Below are 15,240 nucleotides of genomic sequence, written 5' to 3' on the forward strand. Positions count from 1 at the left end.
AAGATATTAAGATTTGAATAATATTGTTAATGAGAATTCGAATTCTCCAAAAATATTAAATTTTCCCATTAATGTTGTCGATGATCAGTTTTCAATGGTATATTTTAACTAGATTAAGTAAATGTGGCAATCAATGTAATCAACTTTAGTAGTTAGACTTGGACAACAAGAAAAAAAAAACTTTAGTAGTTGGAATAGGTAGAGGGTGTTAATGAATGGTCCTAGGGATGGCAATAGGACGGGTTAGGGATGAGGATCACAATATCATCCCCATTCCTGAGGAAATTCTCCACCCCAATCCCCGTCCCAATCCCCAATAAAAATATATTGAGGATTTCCCGTCCCGATCCCCACGGGGGACAAAGCCTCCAAACCTGCTCCAAATCCCCGATAAGAATTTAAAAAATATAATAAATTTTTCTCATATTGCTTTTTTTAAATCAAAATCTACAACAAGTAGAATTAAAACATGATTAAATTCATAAATCATAATTCAGTGAATGCAAAAGTCAAACACCATTAAAGTAAAAGTGTAGTCATTAAAGTAAAGCAGTAAATAAATATATATTTGTAATTTATATATATATCCCCAAACCCGCCCCAATGATATATATATATATATATATATTAATATATGTATATATCATTGGGGCGGGTTTGGGGATGGAGATCATAATACTAGTCCCATCCCATCCCATCCCCAATCTTAGATACTGGGGATTGAGGATCCCCATCCCCATTCCCCATTTATCCCCGAATTCTCCCCCCATTAGGAGCGGGTATCCAATAGAACGCCGTCCCGCTGGGGATTTTTATCATCCCTAAATGGTCCCCTCAAATTCAACCATTACATGCATTTCTTCATAATAATAAGTCTTTGATTTTCTAGTCAGTTGTAGTTAAAAAACTAAGATTCAACTCTTTAATCCCCTCAAAAAAAAAAAAAAACTCTTTAATTTTTTTTTTTAGAGTAATAGTCAACCACTTTATTAAAAATAATAAGAAGAAAAATTACAACTTATAGAAGTAGAAACTACTTCGAGATGAAAAATAACATAAACAATACTAGATGCAACAAGACATCGGAAATAAAACCTAAAAAGGATATTAAGGGATGCTAAAAAGCATTTGATGAAGCACCGGGCAGACCCCAAGCTATGTAAAATGGTACCAATAGTATGGTCGACCATACTTCCACACAAAAATATGCATCGAATAGAGGGCAACCTTCTATCAAGGCAACGGGCAGTAGTGTGACCGACCTTGCCTACTCCACGCAAATTAATACATCGAGTAGAGAGCAATCTTCTACCTAAGTAGCAGAAATTCCAATTCCAAAGTGCAACTGAAGAAATAGCCCATAAAAAGTCTCCTGGATCCCAAATACGTATCTAGACATAACATAAGGCAGGAGACTTATGTTCTGTCCAAGAAAAAAAACTTTAGTAGTTGGAATAGGTAGAGGGTGTTAATGAATGGTCCCCTCAAATTCAACCATTACACGCATTTCTTCATAATAATAAGTCTTTGATTTTTTTTTTTTTTTTTGAGGTGCTTTGATTTTCTAGTTGGTTGTAGTTAAAAAACTAAGATTCAACTCTTTAATTTATTACAAGTAAAAAAAAATTTGCACAATATTTTGTTTATTTGTTATATTAATTTTTAGGTACAGTGATATTTACAGCAACTCTTTCATAATGATAAAAAGTCAGAGCCGCCTCCTTTCTCCTAGGGCTAATTCTGAGGTATTTTTGTGCAATCATCAACAATGACTACTGTTGATGCCATGGCTGCTCGACTGGCCTCTTCTCTGGCCATTGCTAAGGGGAGAAAGCAGGTTGATTTGCGACCAAAGCATGGGAAGGGTCTGCGGCAGGCAGACGTGTTTTTGGTGGGAAAGCTGCTCACTGCTCAAGAATATAAGACTTGATCCTTTCTAGGGATATTTCGGAACGCAGGGAGGGTACACGGATCTTTGCGTGTGGAGGAAGCGGAGGTACAGAGGGTTCTCTTCACTCTGTCTGATGCTACAGATCGGGATCGGATCTGGAAGGGAGGTCCATGGGGTTATAATCACGCTCCAATTGCCCTAGCTTACTACAATGGCATGACTGACATTGAATCGGTCTCCTTCACCACGTCATCGTACTGGATTACTCTGCAAGGCATCCCCCCTGCGTTCCGTTCCGAGAGGGTGATGACCATGATTGGTTTTACTCTTGGTGATTTTAAGGAAATTGACAAACAAGCCAAGAAGGTTGGAAAGCTTCAAATCAGGGTGGAGATTCCTTTTAACCGGCCATTGTTCTTCCAACGTTGGTATTGGGTGGAGGATGAAGTAGAGTTTCTCTGCAAGTTTAAGTTCGACAAACTCTTTGGTCAATACTTGGTTTGTGGTTTGGTGACTCACGTAGGCCTCCCATGCTTGGGGCCTCCATTGGAGGAGCATGTTGAGGCAGAACGCATGGTCCTGGGTGCGTCACAGGCGAGTAACTCTGCTGCACCGGAGATGCAGATTGATGGACACCTTATCTCGACTTCGGGTTCAACTTTGATTAGCACAGTGAATGCAGGAGTTCGGGCTAGGGTTTCTTTGGGTGGCACGGATGTTGTTTTCTGTACTATACTTCCCAACTCAATGCAGGAGCGACTGCTTCATAATCCAGCAATGTTGATGCATCAACTAGGCGTCAAGCTCAAATACGAGAATTGCTTGAGATAATGGATGTACCTGATAGCATCATAGGGAAGAGAAGACAGAGGGAGGATGAGACGATCACTATTTCTCCTAAGAAGCCCAAACTGAGCCTCGCTGTTGGAAAAAGAAATTTGAATCTGGAATCGGAAAATCTAGGTTCGGTACCGGTGATGCAAACCGAGGAACAGCCCCTCCAAGTGAAGAGAAAGAGGGGGAGACCTGCAGGGAGTAAGAACAAGTTATCCTACGAGGAAAAGAAGAAAGCAAAGCAGGGGGACGAGACTAGGGTAAAGAAAAAGCTTCTCCCTAAGCTTGACAAGGCAAGTGGCGGAACAGGTTCCAATTCGAAAGGAAAGGAGCTAGCTCTTTTCTAATTGCAACTTTATTTCCTTCAAGCCTATGTGAAGGTGGTGAAGCTTCTATATGTCTTCTGTGACGTTTCTAATCAGTGTTTGTACCACAATTGCATGCCTGGCAAGCAAGGATTAGTTGAATATTTCTTCCATAGAAGGCGAGGTTTGATCACTTTTGTATAGGCTTGCAAATTTGCGAGCGCCATTAGAGACTTTAATAGTTTGCTTTAGCTTGGATAGGGTAGTCAGTTTGTTTTCTGTTTTGGCTTTCTTATGTAAGTTTTGTAGACTATAGCCTTTCGGCTGTTGATCTATTGATATTCAACTTCTATTCAACAAAAAAAAAAAAAACTCTTTCATAATGATATAAAAATTTATGTTGGATCTCATCTTCATCTTTAATTTATTACAAGTAAAAAATTTTGCACAATATTTTGTTATATTAATTTTTAGGTACAGTGATATTTACAGCAACTCTTTCATAATGATATCAAACTTTATGTTGGATCTCATCTTCTTGTGAAAGGTTGCCATATGCGACAGCTCGTACTTACTAAATTCATAATTTTAACTTAAAGTCTTAAATTTTAAAACTTTCACTTGATACATTTAGAAATACAACCTCAATATTTACTAATAATAACACTCATATTAGATCCGGGTCATTTAAACATCCAATATGAAACATGAAACACACTGATTATCTTAGTTTTTTTTTTTTTGAGAATTCGATTAAACATTTGAACATATATTAACTTCAATGGATATTGCAAAAGAATATATGTATACGCAACCTATGGCAAAATTCAAGAGATAAAGTAGTTACTTAATAATTAATTAGACCAGTTGTTTGTAAGAGCAAGTTCACCCGTGGGTCACCAGGTTACCTACTATTCACTGCTTTTTATGTGTAATTTCACTTTATGGATCACGGGCACAGTGTATTTCGTGCTCTGGGTCGCCATGTGTCACCCTGGTGACCTGCAAGCTGACCTGGTGACCCAGAGAGTAGAAATAAACACTAAAAAGTAATGAATAGTAAGTGACCTGGTGATCCAACGGGTGAACTTGCTCTAACAATCGCAAAAGATAAACCCACCGAAAAAAGTAGGCAATTGAAAATATTTTTTCTCAAACTTATTATAAATGAGATGTCATTAAAATGAAAATTAATTATCATACGTTGTGTATAATATTCTCTCTTCAATGTTATGTAAATATGTTTACTAGTTACTAAAATCAGTGAAATCAAGTATCATTGGTCATGAAACTAGATGTGCAGTCACTATGAGGCCCATGACCCAGTCTAGCAAACATGAAGTTTAGTTCCATAATACCTTGTTTTAGAGGCAATTTTGAAATATTTGAACCACGTGGGAGAAAAATGTCCACGCTCTATAAAAGCGACCACGTGAGAGAAAAATGTCCACGCTCTATAAAAGCGAGTAGAGCTAAAAATTGAGGATGGCAATGATTGAAAGAGACCCAGAGTGCCCCATTGCGAAATTGCCCCCACTTTGAAAAAAACAGCCCACTCCAAAAATCAGCACTACCTGTCAATTTGTTATTGGTTAATCCCACTCTATTTTCTCGCTTTCTTTTCCACATTTTCGGTGCGGTTCTTTTCCCTCTAATCAAAATCATAATAGGTACATGATTGTATCGACATGATGATCCGACGGATGCAAATTTAGGAGATTAGAGCGGACGGTGATTGGGTTATTTGGGGACGGGCATTGTAATTTATGGGATTCGGAGATCGGGAAGCCAACAATTGATTGGGACCAAATTGAATTTTTTTTGTAAGAGAGGAAATAAATAAATTACAAATTAGAGCTTCAAAAAGGAAACCATGAACAGCCGTAAGCGGAAGCGAATGAGACCACGTCTGAGCAGGATTGGTATGTCTTAAGTTTGGCAAGGGCATCTGCTAAGAAATCGGTCTCACGGTGAACATGCCAGAAGGAGTGGATCTGAAGGTGTTGAGCTAGTAACTTAATGTCATGAATTATCAGTTTAAGACGCTAGGGGATTTGTATTTTGCCAACTATAGCATCAATGAGAATTTTGGAATCTCCTTCAATGTCCAAAGAATGATAACTATGGAGTAAGCCTGCATGCAGACCAGCCTTGAGAGAAAGGCCCTCAGCGACTAGAACATCCACTTGTGGAAGAATTTTACATGCTGCTAAAACAGGTAGACCCTCGGCATTCCTGAAGACAAAACCTACTGTAGCACTATTAGTAGGAAAAATTCCGTTTAGGAATCTGACCCAACAATTAATGCGGACTGGAGAGGGAGCTGAACCGGGGAATGAGATGCCAGGATGGCTGGGTTTGCCGGCGACCCGCGATCCCGATCGTGCGACCCGAAACGTGGTACGATCACGAACCAGATCGGTAATTCTAGCGATCCCATATTTATCCAGCATCAGGTCTGGTGTTCTTCAAGAATCAAGGCTTTCTCGTCGGTAGGATCTTTGAAGAAGCTTATATGCTATTATCCCAACAAATCTGCAGAAGCTTCTATCCTTTCTTTACTATGAATAATAGCATTTGAGTCCTGAAGAAGATAATGACTCGGACCAAAAAAAAAAAAAAAAGAGAAGAGAAGAAGATAATGATTCGGACCAAAAAAAAGAAAAAGAGAAGAAGATAATGAATACAAAAACGAAAATAATATTTAAAAGATTTCTATTCTACTATCTAATTTTACTTGTATACCCTTCTAAATTAATGTGGTTTTTCTAGTATATGCATGAGGGATATTTATGTAAAAAAGTTATGTTTATCATATGTATGGTTATCTTTTTTTTTTTTTATTTTTTTTTTTTATTTTTTTTTTTATAATTATACTTATCATGTCATAGATTCATGTATAATCTATCTTTGATTAAATTTTAACTAATATATCCTAGCGTACCGCGTACCATAAAGACTTGCGTACCGCGTACCCGTACCACGTACCCGTACTGTAATGACCCGCGATCCAGGTAACACTGCCGGGCGGGGATGATCGAGGAGCTTCTATTAATCCCTTGATCTGACGATGACGAAGCGGAGACCTCCCTTCGCTTCATAACCTGTCTTCGCTCCGTAACCTCCTTCTGCTTCGTCGCCTCGCTCCACTCTGTAACCTCCCTTCGCTCCATAACCTGCTTTCGCTTCGTAACCTCCCTCGCTCAGTCACCTCTCTCCGCTCAGTCGCCTTTCTCCGCTCCATAACCTCTCTCCGCTCCGTCGCCTCTCTCAGCTTCGTAGCCTCTCTCCGCTACGTAACCTCTCTTTGCTTCGTAGTTTTGATGAGGAAGCGGAGACTCCTCTTTATTGTCAAAGCGAGTTGGGGGATACCTGCAAAAAACTCTCTGACGTCTAAGTCAGTATATTTCTGAGTTGAGTGCAGAAGTCTCAACTAGAGTTTTTTTTTTTCATGCTTGGTCGTCTTGCCCCCTATTTATAGGTGCATCACGGCTTGGGCTGCAAGTAAACTTGCATGGCAAGTCGCCGATAACTTGAGCGACAAGTCACAATTAATATCGTAGTTATTCCAATAATTATCACCACTTATGGCTATGGCTACAATCATTGTCATACTCAATGTTGCAATGATTAACTCACTTACTGATAATTACTGATAAGGGTGAGCGCGAGTCGGCCTGGGTCGGTTTTGGGCCCAAACTGAGTCCGACCCGGACTTATTGGTTGAGCCAAAACCTAGACAAAGAATCGAAGAAGAATGGGCTGGGCTGAAATATTTCATTGTTGAAGAATCATTTGAATCCTCTTCTAAAGAAAAAGAAGAAACAACTAGCGCAGATGAAGAAACTAGTTTCATTCATGAGCATAACCTCAAGCACTTTCAGAATAAGCTTGAGTCTCAGAAAGTTCACACTGTTGATAAAATCAAGAAACTACTCGAACAGAATATCGATGTAGACCCTCAGAAGTTTTGGGAAAAAGACACAGTGGTCTGTGAATTAAGATTACATGATATGAATGTCATCTGTCATGTCAAAGCTATTCCTCAATACAAAGAGGACGACCAGAAAGAATTCAGAAAAGATATTGAAGATCTCCTGAACAAGAGATTAATTCAAGCTTCCACTAGCCCCCATCATGCTCCAACGTTCTACGTGAGAAATCATGCAGAAAAGCTCATAGGAAAAGCTAGAATGGTGATTGACTACAGAGATGTCAACAAGAAGACTGTCAAAGACGGTTATCAAATTGCTCAAGTAAGAGTACTGATCAACCAGCTCAGAGGAGCTAAAGTCTTTTCAAAATTCGATGCAAAGTCGGGTTTTTGGCAAGTCAAAATGCATCCTGAGAGTGTTCCTCTCACTGTATTCAGAACACCACAAGGCCATTATGAATGGTTAGTAATGCCTTTTGGTCTAAAACAAGCCCCCTCAATCTTCCAAAGAAAGATGGACAACATCTTCAAGCAAGTGGCTGAATTCTACGTCGTTTATATTGATGACATCCTTGTCTTCTCCAAAAACAGAGAAGAACACATGAAACACCTCTATGAGGTTGTAAAGCTCATAGTTCAGTATGGAATTATGCTAGGAAAAAAGAAAATCTTCTTTATCCTCAATGAAGTCAATTTCCTAAGAATAAACATCAAGAATGGAGTAATAAAACTCCAACCTCACATCCTTGAGAAAATCTTGAAGTTCCCAGATAGGATTCCTGATGCTAAGAGTCTAGAGAGATTCTTAGGAGTCATAAACTATGGGAGAGATTTCATTCCCAAAATCTCAGGACTAACAGCAATATTATCTCCTAAAACCAGTTCCAAAAGAAAATGGAACTTCACTGAAGATGATGAGAAAATTGTGAAACAGATAAAAAATCTCTGTAAGAATCTACCTCCTCCACAGTAACCAGAGGAAAATGATGAAATTATCCTCGAAACAGATGCGAGTGATAATTACTGGTCCGGTGTAGTCCTGGCGAAAACGTTCGGAACTAATATTAAAAAAATCTGCAAATTTTGTAGTGGCAAGTTCAGCCCTGCAGAACTAAATTATCCCACAGGGGAAAAAAGAAATTATGGCTGTCAAGAAAACAATTTTAAATTCTCCAGCTTTTCTTGAAAAACCCTTTACTAACATGATTATATTGTTGAATTAGTTGCAGGAAACAAGAATTATCTTCCAGACGCCCTAACCAGATAAATGACAATGTTCAGTCGAAAAGATGACAACGAAGGTCGCAACCCCAGAAGCAGAAGATCTGGGAAAGAACATGAAACTACAGAGGATCCTAAAGAAAAAATCCTCAAAAGATTCATGCCAAGTCCAAAAGGACTAGCCACAACTGATCAATCCCAGAGTAAAGGATTGGCTAGCCCGTCTCAAACGGCACACGGTAAAGGCTCATCAAGACCGTTGACGACTGTTACTTTGCCAAAAAGCAAACCAACTCCAACTGGAGTTATAAATGTTTTTAATTATGAATTAAGAACCTTTGCTGATCCTGTGTTCAGAACTAGTAGGAGACTAGCTTACCACCAGAAGGCAATCCTAAATAACCTCTTATTTGCCTTTCAGGAAAGAAACAATGGTATTATGTTCCCAGACTTGTTCGCATTGGCTGAAGAACTCCATGAAAATGCTAGACCACAGCATGAAGAAGTTCATATACAGAAGAGTGTTGTTAAAAGTGAAAAAATTCACTATCCTGAAGATCCAGAAAGTGCTAGAATTCCTATCATAGCACTCAAAGAATCAGATTGGTTTGAATTCCATAATCTGATTGGAAGCCATAATTCTGAAAACTATATTCCTCCAACTCTCTTCATTGTTGCAGGACCTTATGTTGGAAGATATGGTGTTAATGTTCAGAGTGAACATCCTCAAGAACACAAGCTTTGGCTTGTTGAAAATGATTTTGTCCATAATCTATGGACTAAAACAAATGATGATCTCAAAGGCCTACCCCCCATCATAGTCAACACAATCAAAAATGTCAGAAAAAATGACTGTACTCTTCGACTGAAGTTCAGATCTACTCCACCAGAATGGATTCAAAGAACAAACGGTGAAGTTGAATACATTTCTCCTTATCATTATGTGAGAATTATATAAAAAAGATATCTTCAGCCTGCCTGTGTTGGATACAATGGCCAGCCAAATTCAAGTATTCCATGGATGAAAGCCATGTCTCTCGAATACATCAAGAACATCATCCAAGAAGATACAAGAAATACTTTCCTGGCAACAGGAGAAAAAACAATTATTACTGCTTATGATCATCCTGAAGTAGTCAGCAGTGACCTTTTCATATCTCTCACAAGAAAAGAGATAGACTCGACACTGGCATGCTTACAGTGGGTTGAAAAGCTTGAAAATGACAACCACTACAAGATGTATGTAGATACAAATGTCGAGGAAAATGCAACTACTGCCAGAATGGCCAGGATGGACAGCAACTCCTTTGTCCTCGGCCACAACTCAAAAATGGATGAGAACATGTGAAGCAGCAGGTGTAGATTGCTCCGAAAGCAACTTTGGATTTTTCCCAAAAGCTGCTTTTGCTTTTCAAAAAGAAAGCAGGTGAAAAACATTTCACCTAAAAAGAATCTGTTTTTGCCAACTGACCTCTATCATCAGGAGCACTCACAAAAGCAGATACTCACGGAGTTGTTCTGTTCATTTTTATGTTTTGAATTCCAGTTTGAGTTCCGCTCCCTATATAAAAAGCTTTAGGTTTCATTGTAAGGCATCAAAAAATTGAGCGGAATCAGATTCTCTCAAGAAGTAAGAAAGCCATAGTAGCAGCAGAAGGTTTTCTATAAAGTCTTTTGATGCAGTGTGCATCTTATTCCAAGTAAGTACCTGTAATCAGTTATGAGTAGCTAAAACAGCTTTTAGCTGTTTGCCCAAGAGTGAGGCTCTGGGTTCTGTATCTGTATTTATGTTTGAATAAATAGATTCAGCTTGTGCCCAATACATTGTCACAAAAATATTTTGGTTGTTTCTGCATTTGTAAGTAGCAGTAGCAGTTGTTATGTTTTTGTTTTAAAAAATCTAAACCCTTTATCATACTAAGGCAGCAGTGATTCCGCCCTATTAGTAGCCACTTAGACAGGAAGTCGTTATGCGAAATTGTGGCATGTTGAAGGCTAGTCCTTAGGCTGATACTGTGTGAAGACTTTTTAGCAGAAAATATTGGCTGATACTGTGAAAAAATTGTGAAAGGGTAAAAAGGAATAGGGTGTGTCCTTAATTGTATAAGGGGAAAGGTTGTGAACTTTTGTGTTAAATGAAAGATTGTCTGGTAGTCCTTTGTAGTTGTCTAAAGGAACAACGTCGTTTGGGATAGTTAGCCCAGCAAACAACCTGTCTTCTTCTACGTTTTAACCAAAAAACTTGAAAAAGAGAATTTTTTTTTCTTCTTCTTCAATGTTCTCTCTTTTTCGTCAATTTTTGGTCTTTGGTGTGAAATTTGAAATTCATTGCTCAGGGTAGTCCTTACAACCTTGCAGGTTGTTTAGAGTTTAAATCTATGAATGAAAATGAACTTCATGATTAAGTCATCTTAATTTTGTCCAAATTAATCAATAATTTCCTTGATTATATGAGATCAAAGATTCAAATACCAATTTATTTAATTACGAACCTATATAAGTATATTTGGGGGTGGGGGGTGCTGATTTCCTTCACACCCAAATGAACAAATTCCTAAACCACCATATATCACTTCTTCAGAATTCGCCCCTCCCGATGCAACAATCATTGATTTTGCTCAGAATCAGCTTGATCGGGCCACCTTTATCGCCTCTTCAATCTGGATTTTAGATCTCTCAAATCGATCTCTTCCCTTTCAGATCTTTGGATTTTAGATCTCTCAAATCTATTTTGCATATGCATGACATACCCAGAACTCTTTCAATTAGAAGATCAACAATTTATGCTATTATGGGATTAGAGGATTATAGAGAAGACGTAGTAAAAGAAACTAAATGAGAATTAGGTGTTTTGAAATTTGAGGCAGTTGGAGTGAAGAAGAAGAAGAAGTTCGATCAAGGTCCAAGTACAATGCATTGCCATGAGTTAGAGGAGAGACAGAGTTAAGATGTCACAAACCATTCAATTCCTCTTTATTACAAAATACACTTGTCATTTTTCCATTAGTCTGGACGTCTATGTTAACTGTGTCATGTGGTAGTCCACAACCACCTAATAATTCATCGAGAACACTAAAACTCACCCTATCATCAAGTTTAATTACTCTGAATTACATATGATACATGCTCAAAGATGTTTGATTTTTCTCTATGAATAAGATCCGTTCATGTGGTTTCAGCTATTTCCTAAACAGTCTCCGGTTAAGGAAATCTGGAAGCTACCTTTGATTGTTTCAGAACCGCAAGGTCATCTATGATTTTAGAGTTTCCAAGCAGCCTCATATAGAACTTCATAAATTTCAATTGGTATTCTCATCATCACAAAGACTTTGACTCTTCACATGCATGAATATCAAATATTCATGTCACGACTCGTGAATGACATAAGTCACATAATACAAGAAATTTGCATCAATCAAGCTTCTGTTGTTCGAACATTTTCTTCATTATCACTATTGATTAAGACAAGTGGCTATTAAATTGACCACTTGGTCAATATGTAATTGAATCCAGTTGATCATAAGTAACGGTCCAAAACAAAATATTGCTAATGTTCAATGTTATTAGTTTCAATCCTACTGGTATTACATGCCGTCATATACGTATTTCAAAATTTTGTAGAGAATATTCAATTTAATCTCGAATTTACAAGCCTAAGCACTTTCTTAAGCTTTCAATATATCTGCTAAGAAGAAAAGTTGATTCTCAATGTTAAAGCTTGAACGCTCTAAGAGCAACTCCCACAGCTTCCCTATAATTTCTGTATAATAGGGAAGCAAAAGTCAAACCTTTAGCATCTTTTTATTCTCCAACTCCAACAGATTCTCTATTTTACAGCAATCTCTAAAATCTCTATATTCTTCCTTAAATTTTAGAGATTGCTGTAAATATAGGAAATTTGGTTTTCTCTTTCCTCACTTTCTCTAAAATAGAGATAATTATAGGGAATCTGTTGAAGCAAAAGATACTCATTTTTCCTTAAACTAGAGAAAAATCAAAATATGGGGAAGCTGTTGGAGTTGCTCTAAACTATTAATTCTTGCACGTGCTGCCAACCACTATTAATTAAAATTGGGTATTTTAAGCTGTCGAGTGTCGATCACTATCTGGACCATAATACAGCTCAAAAATAAAATTCACATGGGTGTTGAAGAGGACGGAGCAGCCTAACCCAAAAGACCAGCCACAATTAGTGAATTTGAACTCCAGTAATTATGGCGATTTGCCTAATCAAAATTATTCTACTTTTGGGAACAGAACTGTGCAATTTAGATTGGTCCAAGCAAATACCGATCAAAAGAGACGAGCTCGGTAAACCTTGAATTATCCTGCACGTTACCATACAATAAGTTCCAGAAATTAGGCTACATTTGATGAATTCACATACCAGAAAAGTTCATAATAGCAATCATCACGTAAACTCGGTAATTAGCGGGCTCTTTTTATGCTAAAGTCTAACCTTCTCACCAAATTACAAAAAAAAAAAAAAAATAAATAAATAAAAGAAATTATAGTCTAACGTATAATATTGGACCAAGGTAATAAGTTCATAATAGTTTGTGAGTGCTTCTTGACCTAGCCGTCTCTGCTAGGGTTTCTTGGTAGTTCTCTACCAATAAAATTTCCAAAACTCTTCTTTTCGGCTTGTTTTCCATTCGATATATGGCTGAAGGCCTAATGGATTCGAACTTGCCATTGATCAATTCAGACTCATCCTTGGTTGCACTGGGGCTGCAGGGGCTACTGCTATTCAGGTCGACCAATGGCTTTTGGTTGGACGCTTGTTGGCCCCAAAAGCCAGTCTGTCGGGGTTCAAGGGAACCATATCGACGATATGGAGGCTCAGATCGGGCCTTACCATTCAAGACGCAGGTGAGCGTTTTGTGTTTCAATTTGAGACTGAGGCAATGCGTAATCGTATTTTACATGGGGGTCCTTGGTTTTACCGTAACACTATGTTGGTGGTGGGAGATTATGATGGTCTCAGCCCAGTGGAGGAGGTGCCACTGAACATGATGGAATCATGGGTGGTGGTGAAGGGACTGTCGTTTGGACTGAGAAACAAGAAGGCGCTTGCTTTGATTGGAGTGTCCTTGGGATCGATGGTCCGAGTGGATCAGAATGCTGTGCAGCGGAGAGAGGCCGAACAGAGGATCAAGGTTGTGTTCGATGTCCGTCGTCGGGTATGTACCGGGAAGGTGTTTGAATTTTTTCCAGTGGTGAAACCGGAGTTGACCTTCATTTGTGAGAAGGTTTCTGTCACGATTGTGGGCTGTTCACCTATGATGCACTTGGTTGTGATAAGCTTCTCACCAAAGAGAAAGAGGAGATGCAGACTGTTTCGTCCGTGTCTGCCATGGCGGGTCTATCTTTGGTTTCTGTGGTAGCGGCTAGATCTGTCCCATCGTTACCAAGACGGGTTGTGGAGAAGGTAAGCGGGAATCGTAAGAGTGACACCGCTCTTGTTATTTTGGAGACTGCTTCGGGTTCTTCAGGTGAGGGGGCAATTAGTGCTGGGAAGAGTGGCCATGCAGTGTTGCCTTTTGGTTCCAAGATTGGGGGGGGGGGGAGTCCCATTATCTTGGACCACACTTTGGCTAATATCAAAACTGCGAGCTTCTTGCAACCTTGTATGCAAATTCCTCTTGTCCAGGGGGAGGTCAGTTCTGAGCAGCTAGCGTTGGCTTCTGGTCCAACTGTGCCTAGAAAGATTTCTGCTCTTGTGGAGTTTTCATCCATGCAAGTGGAGCAGGTAGGGAAAAAAAGAAAGGCTGTGCGAGTTTGGACCGCTTTGGGAAGAAATATTTGGCTTTGCCGGATTCAATTGAGGTTGAGGAGAATGTTTCTTTGATTCTGCAACATAAGAATGGCAAGCTTTTGATCTCACCAAAGAAGAAGAAACTAGGGCGTCCGAAGGGAAGCAAGAATAGAATGAAAGCCTTGGACGAACAGGAAGTGAAAAAGATTCGCAAATATAAGCGTCATGGGAAAGCTTTGGGATTTGATTCAAAGCTTGATGTTAATGAGTCTGAAATGGCTAGTGTGCTTGTGGGGGAGAGTGAGGTAAGTCTGCTGATGGAGTCTATTACTGCAGAGGTTTCGGTAGAAGGTGATGAGTCACTTTCTACCAATATTCTAGTTTAGTTTTGTTGTTTGGGTCTCAAAAACCAGTACCTTAGTTGAATTTTTATGTCTGCTTCGAGGTTTTTTGGTTTTTGTTTGAATAATGGAGCGTGAACTTTCTAAAAGCTGGGTGTACTAGGGATTTTGGGATTTTATTCTCTTAGAATAGGGTTCTTAGATTCTAAGAAACGATTCTTTCTGTCGACCCCATAGGGGTGTTTCGTTTTTGTACTGCTTGCTGAATATTAATGAAAGGGTTGACCTATTTCCATAAAAAAAAAAAGGACTATTATATTGGTCAAAGGGAAATATAAATAAAAAAGAAGAAATTATAGTCTAACGTATAATATTGGACCAAGGACTATTATATTGGTCACAGGGAAATATAATATAGTGCCCATTATCTGACAAAAGTCAGAATTGAGAAGCTAGCAGAATATTATAAATTGGTGACCGAGACACATTGTTTCCGTACAGAATTGTTATTACTATCATACAATTGATATCCATTCTAAGCGTTGCTCAAAAAAAAAAATTCAATCTAAGCTTATGAAGATGGTGAAGAACCAGCAGTTGGTCTACAGCTGTATTCTTTTGTTCATCTGTTTGGTAAAGCTCTCTGCATATATACACATGCATACATGTTGATTATGCAAGGTTTAGTTCTAGTGCAATGAATATGATTATTTCATCCCTAATCACAAAAAACAATTAAATTCGTGTGAATCAGATTGATTTAAGCAATGCAGCTCGCAGTAATCCCCCTGACGATGTTTTGGAATGGGTTCAAAAAGATGATCGCCGTTTCCTGCGTGCCAATATCAGAGTTGGTGATCTTAATCGAACCATCAAGTAATTTTGGCAAACTTTTCTTTGATGCAAATCTATATACAGTTAAATGACATCCTAGCTAATTTGTTTCTTGTAATTTG

Source organism: Rosa chinensis, chromosome 5 (assembly GCF_002994745.2).
Source record: "Rosa chinensis cultivar Old Blush chromosome 5, RchiOBHm-V2, whole genome shotgun sequence".
NCBI classification, from domain to species: Eukaryota; Viridiplantae; Streptophyta; class Magnoliopsida; order Rosales; family Rosaceae; genus Rosa; species Rosa chinensis.